This window comes from Mobula hypostoma, chromosome 2 (assembly GCF_963921235.1).
Source record: "Mobula hypostoma chromosome 2, sMobHyp1.1, whole genome shotgun sequence".
NCBI lineage: Eukaryota > Metazoa > Chordata > Chondrichthyes > Myliobatiformes > Myliobatidae > Mobula > Mobula hypostoma.
The window spans coordinates 12,198,901-12,218,879 of record NC_086098.1 but is presented as its reverse complement, the minus strand read 5'-3'; the positions used below and the strand labels follow the sequence as shown (position 1 = coordinate 12,218,879).

The following is a 19,979-nucleotide window of genomic DNA, read 5'->3' as shown; positions in this document are numbered from 1 at the left end:
TGATTGGGCCAAGCCTGTCTCCATTCCTCCTGTAATCCACAATCAACTCTTTTGTTTTTTGGACATTGAGGGAGAGGTTGTTATTCCGGCACCACTGTGTCAGGTTGTCATCCTCTCCTCTGTAGGCTGCCTCATCACCACCAGAAATAAGACAGATCAAAGTCTTCTCATCTGCGAATTTGATCGGCAGATTGGAGCTGTGTGTGGCAGTACAGTGTGGGTGTAAGGGAGCAGAGGAGGGGACTCAGAACACAATCCTGGGGGGTGGGTACCTTTGTTGAGGGGCAGAGGTGAGGGAGCCCATCCTTACCACCTGTCAGCGATCGGATAGGAAGTTTAGGATCCAGCTGCACAAGGTGGGGTGCAGGCTGAGGTCTCTGAGCTTCCTGTCAAGTCTGGAAGGAATTATGGTGTTAAATGCTGAATTGTAGTCCAGGAACAGCATTCTAATGTATACATCCCTCTTCTCCAGGTGAGTGAGGATGGTGTGTAGTGCTGTGGCTATGGCGTCATTGGTAGACAGGTTCCATTAGATGAATTGTAGGGGTCCAATGTGAATGGTAGCATGCTGCAGATGTAGTCTTTACCAGCCTGTCAGAGCATTTGCTTATAATTGAGATGAGTGTAACAGGGCAACCATCGTTCAAGCAAGCTACTTTGGTTTTCTTAGGTACAGGGACAGTGATGAACGATTTGAAACAGGAGGGCACTACACACTGGAAAAAGGTGAGATTAAAAATGACCATAAACACACCAGCCAGGTTTTTAGGAAGTACAGTTCGACTTTCACTAATCCGACTACCTGTAATCTAGTTCCTTCGATAATCCAGCACTGATTATACTTAATGTGATCCTTCTGTAATTCGGCATTTTCATTAATCCGGCACTCCTCAGGTCCCAATGGTGCTGGATTAGTGAAGGTCGACCTGTAATCCTGAAATAGTAAGAAAATAATAAGGCAGTAGAGGCACTGCTGTGCTTTCTTTGTAATTGCACTTGTGTGCTGGCCCAGGACAGGTTCTTTGACTGCTAAGAGTGGAAGTTCTCACTTGCTTCAAGAAGGCAGCAGTTAGGATGTTGCCTGGATTGGAGAGCATGCCATATGAGAATAAGTTGAGTTAACTAAGCCTTTTCTCCTTGGAGCGACGGAGGATGAGAGGTGACCTGATAGAGTTGTATAAGATGATGAAAGGCATTGATTATGTGGATAGTCAGAGGCTTTTTCCCAGGGCTGAAATGGTTGCTACAAGAGAACACAGGTTGAAGGTGCTGGGAGTAGGTACAGAGGGGATGTCGGGGGTACGTTTTTTACTCAGAGTGGTGAGTGCGTGGAATGGGCTGCTGGCAATGGTGGTGGAGGCGGATATGATAGGGTCTTTTAAGAGACTTTTGGATAGGTACGTGGAGCTTTGAAAAATAGAGGGCTATAGATAAGTTTAGTAATTTCTAAGGTAGGGACATGGCCGGCACAAATTTGTGGGGCGAATGGCCTGTATTGTGTTGTAGGTTTTCTAAGTTTCTGTGTTTCTATACCAGTGCCTAAGAAGAATAATGTGAGCTGCCTTAATGATTATTGCCCAGTAGCACTCACATCGACAGTGATGAAATGCTTTGAGAGGTTGGTCATGACTAGACTGAATTCCTGCCTCAGCAAGGACCTGGACCCTCTGCAATTTGCCTATCGCCACAATAGGTCAACGGCAGGCACAATCTCGATGGCTCTCCACACAGCCTAAGACCACCTGGACAATCAAACGCTAAGACCACCTGGACAACACAAACACCTATGTTAGGATGCTGTTCATTGACTGTAGCTCAGCATTTATGACCATCATTCCCACAATCCTGATTGAGAAGTTGCAGAAACTGGGCCTCTGTACCTCCCTCTGCAATTGGATCCTCGATTTCCTAACCGAAAGATCACAATCTGTGCAGATTGGTGATAATTTCTCCTCCTCACTGACAATCAAAACTGGTGCACCTCAGTAGTGTGTGCTTAGCCCACTGTTCTACTCTCTCTATACCCATGACTGTGTGGCTATGCATACCATCTATAAATTTGCTGATGATATAATCATTGTTGGTAGAATCTCAGATGGAGACGAGAGGGTGCACAGGAGTGAGATATACCAACTAGTTGAGTGGTGTCGCAGCAACAACCTTGCACTCAACGTCAATAAGATGACAGAGCTGATTGTGGACTTCAGGAAGGGTAAGACGAAGGAACACATACCAATCCTCACAGAGGGATCAGAAGTGGAGAGAGTGAGCAGTTTCAAGTTCCTGGGTGTCAAGATCTCTGAGCACCTAACCTGATCCCAACATATCGATGAATCTATAAAGAAGACAAGACAGTGACTATACTTCATAAGGAGTTTGAAGAGATTTGGTATGTCAACAAAAACACTTAAAAACTTTTATAGATGTACATGAAGAGCATTCTGACAGGCTCTGTCACTATCTGGTATGGTGGGGGTGGGGAGGGACTACTGTACAGGACCAAAAGAAGCTACAGAGGTCGTAAATTTAGTCGGCTCCATCTTGGGTACCAGCCTACAAAATACCCAGGACATCTTCAAGGAGCAGTGTCTCAGAAAGACTCACAACACACTGGAGGAACTCAGCAGGTCGGGCAGCATCCGTGGAAACGATGAGTCGACGTTTCAGGCCAGAACCCTTCGTCAGGACTGTAGAGGGAAGGGGCAGAGGCCCTATCTAAAAGAAATGTCGACTCATTGTTTCCACGGATGCTGCCCGACCTGCTGAGTTCCTCCAGCGTGTTGTGAGTGTTGCTTTGACCCCAGCATCTGCAGATTATTTTGTGTTTACGTGTCTCAGAAAGGCAGTGTTCATGATTAAGGACCCCTTTTCTTATTGAGCATGCCCCTTTCTTTTTGTTACCATCAGATAGGAGATACAGAAGCTTGAAGGCACACACTCAGTGATTCTGGAAGAGCTTCTTCTCCTCTGCCATCCGATTCCTAAATGAACATTGAACCCATGAACAGTACCTCACTTTTTAAATCTCTATTATTTCTGTTTTTGCATGATTTTTATCTATTCAATATACAAACGTTTGTACATATACTGGAATTGATTTACTTATTTATTTATTTTTCCTTCTCTATTATGTATTGCATTGGATTGCTGCTGCTAAGTTAACAAATTTCACGACAAATACCGGTGGTAATGAACCTGATTCTGATTCTGACTCTGAATTGATAACACTCAGCAATTTAACATTGCTGACCCTTTCCATTTTTGATCCTCTGATGAGGACTGACTGGTGGATCTCTGGTTTCCTCTTCCTGAAGTCAGTATTCAGCTCCATGGTCTTGCTGACATTGAGTGAGAAATTGTTGTTGTGGCAGCACTCAACCAGATTTTCAATCTTCCTCCTGTATGCTGAATCTTAATGCCAGGAGCATTCGTAACAAGGTGGATGAATTGAAAGTGCAGATTGTTATTAATGATTATGATATAGTTGGGATCACAGAGACATGGCTCCAGGGTGACCAAAGATGGGAGCTCAACGTTCAGGGATATTCAATATTCAGGAGGGATAGACATGAAAGAAAAGGAGGTGGGGTGGCGTTGCTGGTTAAAGAGGAGATTAACGCAATAGAAAGGAAGGACATAAGCCGGGAAGATGTGGAATCGATATGGGTAGAGCTGCATAACACTAAGGGGCAGAAAACGCTGGTGGGAGTTGTGTACAGGCCACCTAACAGTAGTAGTGAGGTCGGGGGTGGTATTAAACAGGAAATTAGAAATGTGTGCAATAAAGGAACAGCAGTTATAATGGGTGACTTCAATCTACATGTAGATTGGGTGAACCAAATTGGTAAAGGTGCTGAGGAAGAGGATTTCTTGGAATGTATGCGGGATGGTTTTTTGAACCAACATGTCGAGGAACCAACTAGAGAGCAGGCTATTCTGGACTGGGTTTTGAGCAATGAGGAAGGGTTAATTAGCAATCTTGTCGTGAGAGGCCCCTTGGGTAAGAGTGACCATAATATGGTGGAATTCTTCATTAAGATGGAGAGTGACATAGTTAATTCAGAAACAAAGGTTCTGAGCTTAAAGAGGGGTAACTTTGAAGGTATGAGACGTGAATTAGCTAAGATAGACTGGCAAATGACACTTAAAGGATTGACGGTGGATATGCAATGGCAAGCATTTAAAGATTGCATGGATGAACTACAACAATTGTTCATCCCAGTTTGGCAAAAGAATAAATCAAGGAAGGTAGTGCACCCGTGGCTGACAAGAGAAATTAGGGATAGTATCAATTCCAAAGAAGAAGCATACAAATTAGCCAGAAAAAGTGGCTCACCTGAGGACTGGGAGAAATTCAGAGTTCAGCAGAGGAGGACAAAGGGCTTAATTAGGAAGGAGAAAAAAGATTATGCGAGAAAACTGGCAGGGAACATAAAAACTGACTGTAAAAGCTTTTATAGATATGTAAAAAGGAAAAGACTGGTAAAGACAAATGTAGGTCCCCTACAGACAGAAACAGGTGAATTGATTATGGGGAGCAAGGACATGGCAGACCAATTGAATAATTACTTTGGTTCTGTCTTCACTAAGGAGGACATAAATAATCTTCCAGAAATAGTAGGGGACACGGGATCCAGTGAGATGGAGGAACTGAGGGAAATACATGTTAGTAGGGAAGTGGTGTTAGGTAAATTGAAGGGATTAAAGGCAGATAAATCCCCAGGACCAGATGGTCTGCATCCCAGAGTGCTTAAGGATGTAGCCCAAGAAATAGTGGATGCATTAGTGATAATTTTTCAAAACTCGTTAGATTCTGGACTAGTTCCTGAGGATCGGAGGTGGCTAATGTAACCCCACTTTTTAAAAAAGGAGGGAGAGAGAAACCAGGGAACTATAGACCGGTTAGCCTAACGTTGGTGGTGGGGAAACTGCCGGAGTCAGTTATCAAAGATGTGATAACAGCACATTTGGAAAGCGGTGAAATCATTGGATAAAGTCAGCATGGAATTGTGAAAGGAAAATCATGTCTGATGAAACTCATAGAATTTTTTGAGGATGTAACTAGTAGAGTGGATAGGGGAGAACCAGTGGATGTGGTATATTTAGATTTTCAAAAGGCTTTTGACAAGGTCCCACACAGAAGATTAGTGTGCAAACTTAAAGCACACGGTATTGGGGTATTGATATGGATAGAGAATTGGTTAGCAGACAGGAAGCAAAGAGTGGGAATAAACGGGACCTTTTCAGAATGGCAGGCAGTGACTAGTGGGGTACCGCAAGGCTCGGTACTGGGACCCCAGTTGTTTACAATATATATTAATGACTTGGATGAGGGAATTAAATGCAGCATCTCCAAGTTTGCGGATGACACGAAGCTGGGCGGCAGTGTTAGCTGTGAGGAGGATGCTAAGAGGATGCAGGGTGACTTGGATAGGTTGGGTGAGTGGGCAAATTCATGGCAGATGCAATTTAATGTGGATAAATGTGACGTTATCCACTTTGGTGGCAAAAATAGGAAAACAGATTATTATCTGAATGGTGGCCGATTAGGAAAAGGGGAGGTGCAACGAGACCTGGGTGTCATTATACACCAGTCTTTGAAAGTGGGCATGCAGGTACAGCAGGCGGTGAAAAAGGCGAATGGTATGCTGGCATTTATAGCGAGAGGATTCGAGTACAGGAGCAGGGAGGTATTACTGCAGTTGTACAAGGCCTTGGTGAGATCACACCTGGAGTATTGTGTGCAGTTTTGGTCCCCTAATCTGAGGAAAGACATCCTTGCCATAGAGGGAGTACAAAGAAGGTTCACCAGATTGATTCCTGGGATGGCAGGACTTTCATATGAAGAAAGACTGGATGAACTAGGCTTGTACTCGTTGGAATTTAGAAGATTGAGGGGGGAATCTGATTGAAATGTATAAAATCCTAAAGGGATTGGACAGGCTAGATGCAGGAAGATTGTTCCCGATGTTGGGGAAGTCCAGAACGAGGGGTCACGGTTTGAGGATAAAGGCGAAGCCTTTTAGGACCGAGATTAGGAAAAACTTCATCACACAGAGAGTGGTGAATCTGTGGAATTCTCTGCCACAGGAAAGAGTTGAGGCCAGTTCATTGGCTATATTTAAGAGGGAGTTAGATATGGCCCTTGTGGCTACGGGGGTCAGGGGGTATGGAGGGAAGGCTGCTGCAGGGTTCGGAGTTGGATGATCAGCCATGATCATAATAAATGGCAGTGCAGGCTCGAAGGGCTGAATGGCCTACCCCTGCACCTATTTTCTATGTTTCTATGTTTCTATGTTAACCACTTTTGATCTGGCCTGCAACAGTGGTGTCATCAGCAAACTTGAATATGGCATTGGATTTGTGCTTAGTTACACAGTCGTAAATATAAAGTCAATGATGGCTACCAAATGTTGACTTTTTAAAGTTCAAGTTCAGGTTAAATTGTCATTAAACTATATACATGTGAATAGCTAAACGAAACAGTGTTCCTCTGGGGCTAAGGTGAATAACACAGTACACACAGCACCTATAGCACATATAATTACAGTAGCAGTAAAATATAACAGTCACCAAAACATGTTATACAGCCCAAGTCCCTGAATGTCCTGGACTGTAGATTATTAGTTCATGGAACATTGTCCTGGAGTCACGTCTCTGTAAGAATGAGCATGCCGCAGTCCTCATCATGTACTACTGCAGCCACAGATGATTGCAATCCATATGTCTTCCACTGAACTAACACTGGGGGGCAGCATAGACGGGAGGAGTCCAGCATCGATTCTCGCTGAAACACACTGACTCCAGTATCACCGTCACCTCCCCTGGGCGGCTGCAACAAAACACCAAAGAGTCCAAAATCCCTGAGGCCACGCAGCTCCCCACCTTCCATCTTACCAATGATCAAGCGAACAGGACTGGCAGTATTCTATGAAAACAATTTGCAGAGGGATCAGTTAAATATATTCCACACCTGGAATCTGGTTCTAAATAACCTCAAATGAGTAGGATGAAAATAACTTCCCTGTAATGATGTAAAAGATCAAATTAAAATGGATTTGGCTGCACTCAGCCAAAATGTGCATGAAGGAGAAAGAAAATTACTGATAATTTTGTCCTGAATTAGCCTTATTACACAGAGACACCACAAATATGTCTGCTAAGGCAAATGAAATTGCCACATTGATGTAGCTGCTGATACAGATTTCAATTATTTAATGTTATATCACGATGGAAGGGCCAAGCAGAAAATGCTGGAAGAACTCGGCAGGTCAGGCAGCATCCCTGGAGAGTAATAAATGGTCAACATTTCGGGCCGAGACTCTTCATCAGGACTGGAATGGAAGGGTAAAGAAGCCAGAATAATAAGGTGAGGGAGGGGAAGGAGTACAAGCTGCTGTGTGAGAGGAGGGGGTTTGAAGTAAGAAGCCGGGAAGTGATAGGTGGAAGAGGTAAAGAGCTGAAGAAGGAATCTGATAGGAGAGAAGAGTGGACCATGGGAGAGAGGGAAGGAGGAGAGGCAGCAGAGTGAGAGAGAGAGATAGCGTGATTGTTTATTTATTTATTTAGAGATACAGCGTGGAATAGGCCCTTTGAGCCATGCTGCCCAGCAATCCCCCGCCCCCCCCCCCGATATTTTTAATCCTAGTGTGATCACGGGACAATTTACAAGCACCTGGAGAACGTACAGACTTCTTTCAGACAGGTATGGGAATTGAATGAATGTCACCTGTAATGTAAAGCCTATGCTACTGTGCCTTAAATAAATAATAAATTTACTTTGAAGAGAAGTGGTAAGAGGGGAGCCAGAAAGGGAAACGGAAAATGAGAGAAAGCATAAATTCTGATAACAAAGGAATCTGTGAATACAGATCCATAATTCCTCGGAAGATATATAGGTAGATAAGGTGGCAAGAGAGCTTTTGGCACATTGGCCTTTATAAATCAGCGTATTGAGTACAGGAGTAACGGTTTTATGTTTAAGTTGTGTATGACATTGGTGAGGCCAAATGTGGATCCTTGTGTGCAGTTCTGGTCATTAACCTACAGGAAAGTTCTCAGTAAGATTGAAAGAGTTCAGAAAAAAATGACAAGGATGTTGCTGGGACTTGACCTGAGTTATAGGGAAAGGCTGAATAGGTTCGGACTTCATTCCCTGGGGTGCAGGAGAATGAGGGGAATGAGGAGAATGTAGAAGAATAAGGGAAGATTTGATAGAGGTATACAGAATTATGATGGATATGGACAGGGTAAATACATGCAAGCTTTTTCCACTGAGGTTGGGTGAATCTAGAACTAAAGGTTAAGGGTGAGAAGTTAAAGGGAATTTCTTCACTCAGAGGCTGATGAGAGACGAACTGTCAGTGGAAGTGGTTGATGCGGATTTGACTGCAACATTTGAGAGATGTTTGGATAAGTATATGGATGGAAGAAATATGGTGGCCATGGTCAGCAGAATAACATTTATGCACAAACTACATGGGCCGAAGGGCCTCTATGATTCTATGAAGTGACAACGGGAATGAGAAAATATAGCAAAAGTACTTCTTTGATCTAAAACATAAATTCTCCTAGAAAGATTAAAAGCAGCATTCTGAGTCAGTGGGGAAAGGCTGAATGTGATACTGTGGAATATAGCTCTAAACTTGGCAAGGCACAAGCAAAATCACACCAGGTTTCATCATATAAGTTTGTGCCACATAATGTATAATTAGCTGATAAAATTCAGAGTAAATTTATTATCAAAGTGTTTTTATGTCACCATATACAACCTTGAGATTTATTTCCTTACGAGCATTCACAATAGAAGAAAGGAACAAAATAGAATCAATGAAAAGCTACTCACCGGGGCTTGTACACCAACTTGGCTCGTTAGCTAACTCTCCTAACAGCCATATGACTCAGCGGTGAGAAGGCTGCCTTTCATAAGCAATATACTCCTCAGGTCGGTATGATTTAGTGTTCAACCAAACAGGAATGTCAGGCTGTTCTAATTGAAGGAACCTCGATTTGAGTAAATGCTGAGTAAATAGTGCCCATACACATTTATCAGTAACCCAGAAATGACAGATGTACACCAGCTTAAAAATATAAAGGAAGTATGTTTACCAAATTTCAACTTTATCAAACACTTAAGAGAGAAATAAAAAGCAAGATAAAAGGACCCATTACAGTTAAACCAGTCCAATGTGCCCATAAACATTGGAGCTCTTTTTTGGAGTAGTCAGTTGTCTTGTTTTACATATGTGCTGAACCCACATTCTTTGTGAAGGTATCCAGCCATAGTTCAAACTTCCCTCGAAGATGATTTTGAATGAAATGGCTCACTTGGGAGTATTGGCACTTCCTTCTTGGAGCCATTCATCTGCACAAGTAACTTCTTAAAAGCGGAAGTGCTCCTTCGAACTGCATTCTGCGGTATCTTCACTTGTGCCGCACTCAGCAGCTCCTGTCAATTACCCAAACCAAATCACTATCCTTAAGAAATCTGATCCTGCACACCTCTCCGAAATCTTCCATTAGGCAGAAACTTATAATTGGCCAACACAACGTTATAAAGTTGGACAACATGGCTCCTTATCTTTAGCTGAAGCCAAAATACTCTTATCCACAGGACATGCTGCTTTTACAGAAAACTGCTAAAATAAAATACCTCACAGCATAACAGTAGAAATTTTAACCAGGGTATTACGGTACACAGAAACAAAGACTGTCAAACAATCTGTGCAAAAGAAGACAAACTGTGGGGAGACATAAAATGAACAAGTAACAATAATAAGTAGATAGTAAATTGTAAATAAATAAAGCTGAGTATTAAGACCATAGACATAGGAGCTGAATTAGGCCATTCAGTCCATTGAACCTGTTCCACCACACCATCGTCATTGACCCATTCTCCTGCCTATTTCCCGTAATCTTTGACACACTAACTAATCTAAAACTTATCAACCTCTGCTTTAAATATACTCAATGACTTGGCCTGCACAGTCATATGTGGCAATAAATTCCACAGATTCACTGCCCTGTGGTTGATGAAGTTCCTCCTCATCTCTGTTCTAAATGAATATCGCTCTATTCCAGGGATTCCAAACTTTTTTATGCCGCAGGCCAATACCATTAAGCAAGGGGGTCCATGGTCCCCAGGTTGGGTACCCCTGCTCTATTGTGGGGCTGCATCCTCTGGTCCTGGACTCATCCACTATCAGAAACATCCTCTCCACGCCCATTCTATCTAGGCCTTTCCATATTTGATAGCTTTCAATGAGATCTCCCCCGATTCTTTGAAATGCCAATGAGTACATGCCCAGAGCCATCAAACGGTCCTCATACATTAACCTTTTCATTCCTAGATTCATTCTTGTGAACCTTCTCTGGACTTTACAATGCCAGCACATCTTTTCTCAGATAACATGCCTAAAACTACTCACAGTACTCCAAATGCAGTCTCAATATTACATCCTTGCTCTTATTTTCTAGTCTAAAAATGAATGCTAACATTCCTTACTGTCAGCTCAACCTGCAAGTTAATCCTGCACAAGAGCTCCCAAGTCCCTTTGCACTTCTGTTTTTTTTTTAAAATTTCCTCTGCATTTAGAAAATAGTCTATACCTTTATTCCTTCTACCAAAAGTCCGTGGCTATACACTTCCTTACTCTATATTCTATTTGCCACTTCTTTGCCCATTCTCCCAATCTGTCTTAAATACTTTTGCAGACTCTCTGTTTCCTCAACACAACCTGCCTCTCCACCTGCTTTATAACATCTGCAAACTTAGCCACAAAGCCATCAATTCCATCATTCAAATCATTGACATATAATGTGAAAAAAAAATGGTCCCAACACCAGTCTGGGAGGAATACCATCGGTGATCGGCAGCCAACCAGAAAAGGTTTGCTTTATTCTCTCTCTTTGCTTCTTGCCAGTCTGCCATTTGTATCCATGCCAGTATGTTTTCTTGTAATTCTATGGCCTCTTATCTTGTTAAGCAACCTTATGTGTAGTACCTTGTCAAAGGCCTTCTGAAAATACAAGTAAACAACATCCACTGATTCTCCTTTGTCTATCCTGCCTGTTATTTCCTCAAAGAATTCCAACAGATTAGTCAGGCAAGATTTTCTCTAATTTGGCGGACTTTGGCCTATTTTGTCATGTGCCTCCAAGTTTCCCAAAACCACATCCTTTAATGATAGACTCCAACATCTTCCTAACCACTGAACTCAAGTTATCTGGCCTATAATTTCCTTTCTTCCACCTCCCTTCTTAATGAGTAGAGTGCTATTTGCAATATTCCAGTTCTCCCGAGCTATTCCTGAATCTAGTAATTCTTGGAAGATCATTAATAAAGCCTCCACAATTTCTTCAGCCGTGTCTTTTAGAACCCTGGGGTGCAGACCATCTGGTCCAGGTGACTTATCTATCTTCAGACCTTCAGCTTCCCAAACACCTTCTCCTTAGTCATAGTAACTACACTTGATACTCCTCAATTTCTGGCGTACCGCTAGTGTCTTCCACAGTGAAGACTGACACGAAATACTTATTGAGTGTGTCTGCCATCTCTTTTTCCCACATTACTACTTCTCCAGCGTAATTTTCCAGTGGTTTGATATCCACTTTCGCCCTCTTTTTATATAGCTGATAAAACTTTTGATATTTTCTTTTATATTGTTGGATAGCATCACTCTGTATTTCATTTTTTTTCTTTCCTTTTGGCTCTTTTAGTTGCCTTTGGTTGGTTTTTAAAAGCTTCCCACAAATATATTTTATGTCCTCCCCTTGGCTCTTATGCTGCCTTTGACTGCTCTTAGCAGCTAGGGTCGAGTGATCCTCCCTTTAGAATACTTATTCATCTTTGGGATGTATCTGTCCTCTGCCTTCTGAATTGCTCCCAGAAATTCCAGCTGTTACTGTTTAGTCATCAACCCTGCTAGTGTCCCCTTCCAATCATCTTTGGCTAGCTCCTCTTTATGTTTCTGTAATTTCCTTTACTCCAGTGTAATACCGATACACTTGACTTTAGCTTTTCGCTCTCAAATTGCAGAATGAGTTCTATCATATCATGATCACTGCCTCCTGGGTTCATTTACCTTAAGCTCCGGAATCAAATCTGCTTCATTACACACACCTAATGCAGAATTACCTTTCCCCTAGTGGGCTCAAGTACAAGCTGCCCTAAAAAGCCATCTCAAAAGCATTCTACAAATTCCCTCTCTTGGGATCCAGTATTGACATAATTTTCGCAATTTACCTGCATATTGAAATCAGAATCAGGTTTAATATCACTGGCATATGTTGTGAAATTTGCTAACTTTACAGCAGCAGTACAATGCAATACAGAGTTAAAAAATACACGTGGACTAAGATGTTAACTGTCCTGTGCTATCACCAGTGGAATCATCAGTTGATCTGCCACCTGTCTTCAGGAGTTTCGGCCCGCTTATGATCAAGACCCCCTTGAGGTGGTGGGCCAGCAGTGCTAAAGCACCACCTCCCACTGGTGAGCTTAAAAACTTGGCATCTGCCTCTATCAGAATTGTTGGTTACTTCCATCCAACAGACAGTCTGCTCTTCAGGTGTCTATGCAACTACTGAAGGCTTTGCAAGATATGTATACTCTGTCTGACTGTCTGCCCCTCTGGACATACTTGGTCCACACCCATGCTGATCCTTTCTCTGCTGCCTCAGCTACAACCCTGCTGGTTGACTTGATCTCTCTTCTAGTGAAGCCAAGGTCATGCAGCTACTTCTGGAAAGTGAACGCAATAAACCCACGGCAGCCTGCTTCGAATGGATAGCATGAGACCTTCCATCCTCTGTCTCTGCACTCTGATCTTAATTCTGCATACTTGGTTAACTTGCGCTCATGGGCTTCATTGATGTTGTCTTCCCAGGGGACTGTGAGTTCACCAATAACCACTTCTCCACTGGTGTCAGACCATACGATTATATCTGGACGCAATGTGGTGAAAGCTATTTGCTCCGGGAAACTACCTTTCCCGTCCAGGTCAGCCTTGACACACCAATCATTGGCTGAAGAAAGTATGCTTGATCGTGAGCCTGCACTGTACACCCTTGACTTGGAGCCTTCTTTCACAAATGATATGCGATGTTCTGTGCAACATGGGACATGAGATAAGTTGTGCTGCAGTACTCTCTGCTCAACCGCTTCTGTTACAACTTTGAGAACGTTGTTATGTCTCCACGTGTACATGCCGCTGGAAAGATTGACTCTGCATGCACTCAAAATAATAGAGAAAATAATAATAGAGAAAAAAAACTGAATTACTGTGTGTGTGTGTGTGTGTGTGTGTGTGTGTGTGTGTGTGTGTGTAAAATAGTTAAATAAGTAGTGCAAAAACAGAAGTAGTGAGGTAGTGTTCATAGATTGAACATCCATTCAGCAATCTGATGGCAGAGGGGAAGAAGCTGTTCCTGAATCGTTGAGTGTGTGCCTTCAGGCTTCTGTACCTCCTTCTTGATGGTCGCAATGAGAAGAGGGTGAAGGAGGTCCTTAATGATGGACGTCACCTTTTTGGAGCACCGCTCCATGAAGATCTCCTGGAAGTACCCCATTACTATTGTAAAATTGCCCTTTGTACATGCTTTTTCTAACTCTTGTTGTAATTTATATCCCACATCCTGGATACTGTTCAGAGACATGTATACGAATCCCATCTGGATCTTTTTACCCTTAGAGTTTCTAACTCTACCCACAAGGATTCTAACTCTTAAACATGAGAAGTTCTGCAGGTGCTGGAAGTCCCGAAGAAGGGTCTTGGTCCGAAATATCGACTGTTTATTCATTTCCATGGATGCTGCTTGACCTGCTGAATACCTCCAGTACTTTGTGGGTGTTGTTTAGGATTCTACGTCCGATGTAATAATATATGTAGTGCACTGATTGACATCTTTACTGTTATGCTTGTAGGTATTTCATTTAGCAGCTCTATAAGAGCTGTTTGTTCTGTTTTCAGCCTGTTTGGATTATTATTGAAGATAAAGGATGATGTGGAATGTGTGGCATCCAATTAGCGGGAGGTTTCTCTTGGTGAGGGACAGTAAGGTTGGTCTTGGGCTTTTGTTCGAGAGGAGACGCTGGGGAGAACTGGTCGTAGCCATTGACCGAGGGCCTAGCACATGAGTGACAGAGAAGTTCAAGATGAGCTCCAACTTGTGCACATTTAACTGTTTAATTAGAATGGGGCCTTTTCTTTTTGTTGTTCTTTACTAATCCTTTCGTTAAGATTCATAAATATAATTCTTTTAATTGTATGTAGTGTATTGTCTGTAATTTTGTGGCATTAATGTGTAACAGGGTAGTGAATTACACAGCATCCACACAAGCGGGGGGTTGGCGGGGGGCTCACACCTCAATCTCACACCTTTGGCGGGTCCCTCGACTTACGCAGCCGAGGAAACCAGAGTGTTTCAAATATATAATTTATATTATTTAGAAGGGCCGAGATGGCCTGTTTCCGTGCTGTAATTGTTATATGGTTTATATGGTTATAAGTATTAAGTTATGTTTCTTCTCTTATCTATTCACTCTTGCTTTCCTTCTAAATTTCTCAGCAAAGATTTTGCAAATTTTATCTCATTTTGCTGAAAGGAGCTTGCTTCAGTGATCACATTTGCTGGCATTTCTATTACCCAATCTCAACTTTTTTTGATTCCATAAGCATTCTTCAGTTCTGTTACATGTGTACCATAAAGTAGTTATGACTGGAAAAGACAATTTAATCCAAAAGATTATCTCCCTTTATCTTTGTGTTCATAACTGGATATTAGTCTAACTCTGTTGTTTATTGTGAAATAAAATTGTTGTGCTTTCACATGTTGTGAGGGTATTACTGTTGGAAAGTGAAACTCTTCCCATTTCCACTGCATCGGCCATGCCATAACCAGATCTAGGTTAAAGTATCTCTCCAGGGCACGGAGACTTTCACTGATCTGTTGTTGGGTCAGTTCTAATGCTGTCCCATATAGACTGGAAAGAAGGGGTTGGTTGGGATCAGAGCCGATTTTGCTTCCTCTCCATGATGGTCATTTCTCTCTTCATAACTGTGTTCTTTCAGGTTTGTTGCTTTGTGGCTACCTGTGAGGAAGCAAATCTCATGGTTGTATAATATATACATTATTTGATAATAAGTGAGTCTTGATTCTTTTCTTTATGTTCTGTCTGTATCCAGCTATGCCAGTGTAACATAGGGTTCCATTTCCCTTATTGGGTGGCCTCTTCCTGTGTTATTGCCAAATAGTTTGGAATTAGCTTTAATTTATTGTTGAAATTGGATTGAGGCGATCTCAGCTCATTGCACAATGGGCCAACAGTGTTAGTGGACAGAAGGAACTTTCATACCATCAGTCTGACCAGTGTTTAACCTAAACCTCAAACCTTGCTTTAATGATAAACAGGCCGATTGAAACAAAATTTAAATAAAATGCACTGGTAATGAGAATTAAAATGTCAGGTATAGGGGCATAAAGTGTACAAAGCCACAGAAATGCTCTGCTGTCCGATTACTGAGGATTTTCTCCATCAGTTGTCACACTGTATAACTTTACCAACTGTAGTGGCTCTACCTGCTCACCATCACAGATCAACATCGTCTTTGAACGGCTTCTATTTGCTCAATATACAACTTATTTGTGATCACAACCAGCAAGTCATGGAAATCCAAACCCAATTTGTTGGCAGTAGTAATGGCGCTTTCAGAGAGTGCCAATTCTCAAATAACTTCCACTGCACTCACACCATGGCAAACTCACTGCTAGGATGTACCTCAGTTTAATAAGGCAAAGGTCTCTTCCTTCACTTCCTTATATGGTATCTGGCCACCTTTCACTAAGAAATTTCTCTGGGCTTTATCCTTTTTCTTGTCAATAACAATTTAAAGTTGATGTCCCTTTTCAGGGGAGCATAATGGTTAGAGTAACACTTTATAACGGCAGCGATTGGAGTTCAATTCCCATCATGGTGTGTTAGGAGTTCATAATTCTCCTTGTGACCACGTGCTTTTCCTCTGTGTGCTTTGGTTCCCTTCCAAAGACATATAGTTTGGGGTTACACACATAAAAATTGCTGGGGGACGCAGCAGGCCAGGCAGCATCTATAGGAAGAGGTACAGTTGACGTTTCGGGCTGAGACCCTTCGAAGGGTCCTGACGAAGGGTCTCGGCCTGAAACGTCGACTGTACCTCTTCCTATAGATGCTGCCTGGCCTGCTGCGTTCCCCAGCAATTTTTATGTGTGTTGCTTGAAATTCCAGCATCTGCAGATTTCCTCGTGTTTGCGTAGTTTGGGGTTAATAAGTTGAGGATATATAATGTTGGTGACAGAAGCATGGTGACACTTGCAGGCTGCCCCCAGCACATCCTTAGACTGTGTTGGTTGTTGACACAAACAACATTTTTTTTGTATGCTTTGATGTTTTGAGGTACATGCTTTGTGCAGAATTATCATTAATCTTTATGGATTTGTTTATAGAACCAAACATACTTTTAATTCTTTTATACTCAGAATTTTAAGTTTTATTAATTAGCAAGGAAAAGATGAGTTATGAAAGGAAGCTGGTGACTAATATCAAATAAGCTTTTTGAAGTATATAAAGGGTAAAGGAGAGTCGAGGGTAGCTATAGAACCAATAGAAAATGACACTGGAGATATCGTAATGAGAGACACAGAGATAGCAGAGGAACTGAATGCGTATTTTGCATCAGTCTTCACAGTGGAAGACATCTGCAGTATACTGGACATTCAAGAGTGTCAGGGTTATGTGCAGTGAAAATTACGACTAAGAAGATGCTCAGGAAGCTTAATGGTCTGAGGGTAGATAAATCTCCTGGACCTGATGGAATGCACCCTCGGGTTCTGCAGGAAGTAGCTGGAGAGAATGCGGAGGCATTAACAATGATCTTTCAAGAATCAATAGCTTCTTTTGTTGTACCGGATGACTGGAAAATTGCAAATGTTACTCTGCTATTTAAGAAAGGTGGGAGGCAGCAGAAAGGAAACTGTAGACCTGTTAGTCTGACATCAATGGTTGGGAAGTTGTTGGAATCAATTGTTAGGGATGAGATTATGGAGTACCTGGAGGCACATGACAAGTTAGGCCAAAGCCAGCATGGTTTCCTGAAAGGAAGATCTTGCCTGCCAAACCTACTGTAATTTTTAAAGCAAATAACAAGCAGGGTAGACAAAGGAGATGCAGTGGACGTGGTGTACCTGGATCTTCAGAAGGCTTTTGACAAGGTGCCGCACATGAGGCTGCTGAGCAAGATAAGAGCCCATAGAATTACAGGGAAGTTACTGGCATGGGTGGAGCATTGGCTGATTGGCAGAAAACAGAGAGCAGGAATAAAGGGATCCTATTCTGGCTGGCTGCCGGTTACCAGTGGAATTCCACAGGGGTCGGTGTTGGGACCGCTGCTTTTTACAATGTATGTCAATGATTTGGACTTTGGGGTTAATAGATTTGTGGCTAAATTTGCCGATGATACAAAGATAGGTGGAAGAGCGGATAGTGTTGAGGAAACAGAGAGACTTAGGTAGTTTTGGGGAATGGACAAAGAAGTGGCAAATGAAATAAAATGTTGGAAATTGTATGGTCATGTACTTTGGTGGAAGGCAAAAACAGGCAGACTATTATTTAGATGGGGAGAGAATTCAAAATGCAGAGATGCAAAGGGACTTGGGAGTCCTTGTGCAGGATACCTTAAAGGTTAACCTCCAGGTTGAGTCGGTGGTAAGGAAGGCGATTGCAATGTTGGCATTCATTTCTAGAGGTATGGAATATAAAAACAGGGATGTGATATTGAGGCTCTATAAGGCACTTGTGAGACCACACTTGGAGTATTGTGTGCAGTTTTGGGCTCCTTATTTTAGCAAGGATATACTGACATTGGAGAGAGTTCAGAGAAGATTCACAAGAATGTTTCCAGGAATGAAAGGGTTACTGTATGAGGAATGTCTGGCAGCTCTTGGGCTGTATTCCCTGGAGCTCAGGAGAATGAGGGGTGATTTCATAGAAACATTCCGAATGTTAAAAGAGCTGAATAAATTTGATATGGCAAAGTTACTTCTCATGGTAGGGGTGTCTAGGACAAGAGGGCACAACTCCAGGACTGAAAGATGTCCATTTTCAACAGATATGCGGAAACACTACTTTTGTCAAAGGGTGGTAAATCTGTGGAATTTGTTGCCATGAGTGGTGTGGAGGCCAAGTCATTGGGTGTATTTAAGGCAGAGATAGATAGGTTCTTGATTAGCCAGGGAATCAAAGGGTATGAGGAGAAGGCAGGGGAGTGGAGATGACTGGAAGAATTGGATCAGTCCATGATTGAGTGGCGGAGCAGACTCGATGGGCTGAATGGCCTACTTCTGCTCCTATATTTTATGATCTTATGGTCTTATTCATTTGAAGTTTTTTAGATGTTCCAGCTGATTTACAGCCTGTAGCATTTTTTCTATTGAGCGTCTTCCGTATCACTGGCTTAGCTCCAAAATTTATGATCTCCCACCTGTTGACATTAGAATGCAACATTAACCTTTCATCTTAATCCACTAAACTAACTGACTGGCTCTTTAAACACACTCTAATATCTCCCAAGGTAATTTAGCATTTTTAAAATCTATATATGTTGTGGTTTCAGATTTAAATTCTTCTTAACTTTGATGAGTCACAAGCCATTCATGCATACCAACAGATTTAGCATTGAGTTGTGGTAAACCATATTCATCCCTTTTTCAATTGAAGTCAAACATGTTTTCCAATATTCTGTTTCTGATATAATTTTATTTCATTTTCTTTAAAGATACAATGTGGAACAGACCCTTCCGGTCCAATGAGCCAAGAACCCCAAATTTTTAACACTCGCCTAATCACTGGACAATTTACAGTGACCAGTAAGCCTACACACTGGTGCGTCTTTGGAATGTGGGAGGAAACGGAGCACCTGGAGGAAACCCATGGGTAGGAGAGATGAATTTCAGAATTGAGCTCTGAACTCCGATGCACTGAGCTGTAACAGCATCACACTAACTGGTACACTTGGGCCGCCCGGTGGTGTAGTAGCATCAGGACTTTGAGGCAGATGGGCCTGAGTTCGAATCCGGGTGGGTCCTAAACTGGACAGCAGCAGTGTCTCTGTGGAAGAAAGGCCTGGCCCTTTACTTCCATACTTGCCACAAAAACCCTCTGGATAACTACACTATCCATGGGGTTGTCGTAAGGTTGATGGCATTCAACAACAACTGCTACACTACTGTGGCACCCTCCTATGATATCGTGGGTTAAGTCATATCCTGGCTATGTTTTTAATTCATTTTATTGAGAAGATTGATTGCAGCAAGGCCAATGTTCTTTGCCCAATGCAAAATAGCCTTTGACTTTTGTGTCTGTCTTGGACATTTCAAAGGGCCTTTAAAAATCAACCACACCAGTGTGGATCTGGTGTCACACGGAGAGCAGCAGATTTTTTTCCCTGTAGGAAACCAATGGGTGTTATGATTATTTTTGTCACCATTAAAAGAACCAACTTTTCATTCAATACTTACATTGTTACTTGAATTTGAATCCCCTATTTCTTTTGGTGGGTTTCGAACTTGATTTATATTAATATTCCAAGTCACTAAAAAACAGTTCATTAATCTAACCACAGTGTTCTTGTACCAGTGATTTTGATTTTGTACTGTCATTTTAACCTTATAACTTTTACAGCATTCAGATTTCCATTACCACTACCTGTACGTGAAATGAAGAGATATAGGAACAGAATTAGGCCATTTTGTCCATCAAATCTGTTCTGCCATTTCATCATGGCTGATCCATTTCCCTATTGATACAGAAAACGAGGGACCCAGAAAAAGGAATGTAGTGCACTAGAGTGAAGTGAGCAAGTTTAAAAGAGTTCTCAAAGCCTGTATTAAAAGTTTTCATAGATATATGAGGGGAGCTAGCCCCTGTTCTAAAGATTGACAGCAGG

The 19,979-nt window shown here is 42.1% G+C and overlaps 1 protein-coding gene across 1 annotated transcript in view; it reads left to right on the top strand.

The window, feature by feature from the left end:
• The window catches only part of nt5dc1 (5'-nucleotidase domain containing 1), a 665,771-nt gene that overhangs the window by 244,287 nt on the left and 401,505 nt on the right, over window positions 1-19,979 (top strand). The gene's annotated exons all lie outside the window — the stretch shown is intronic.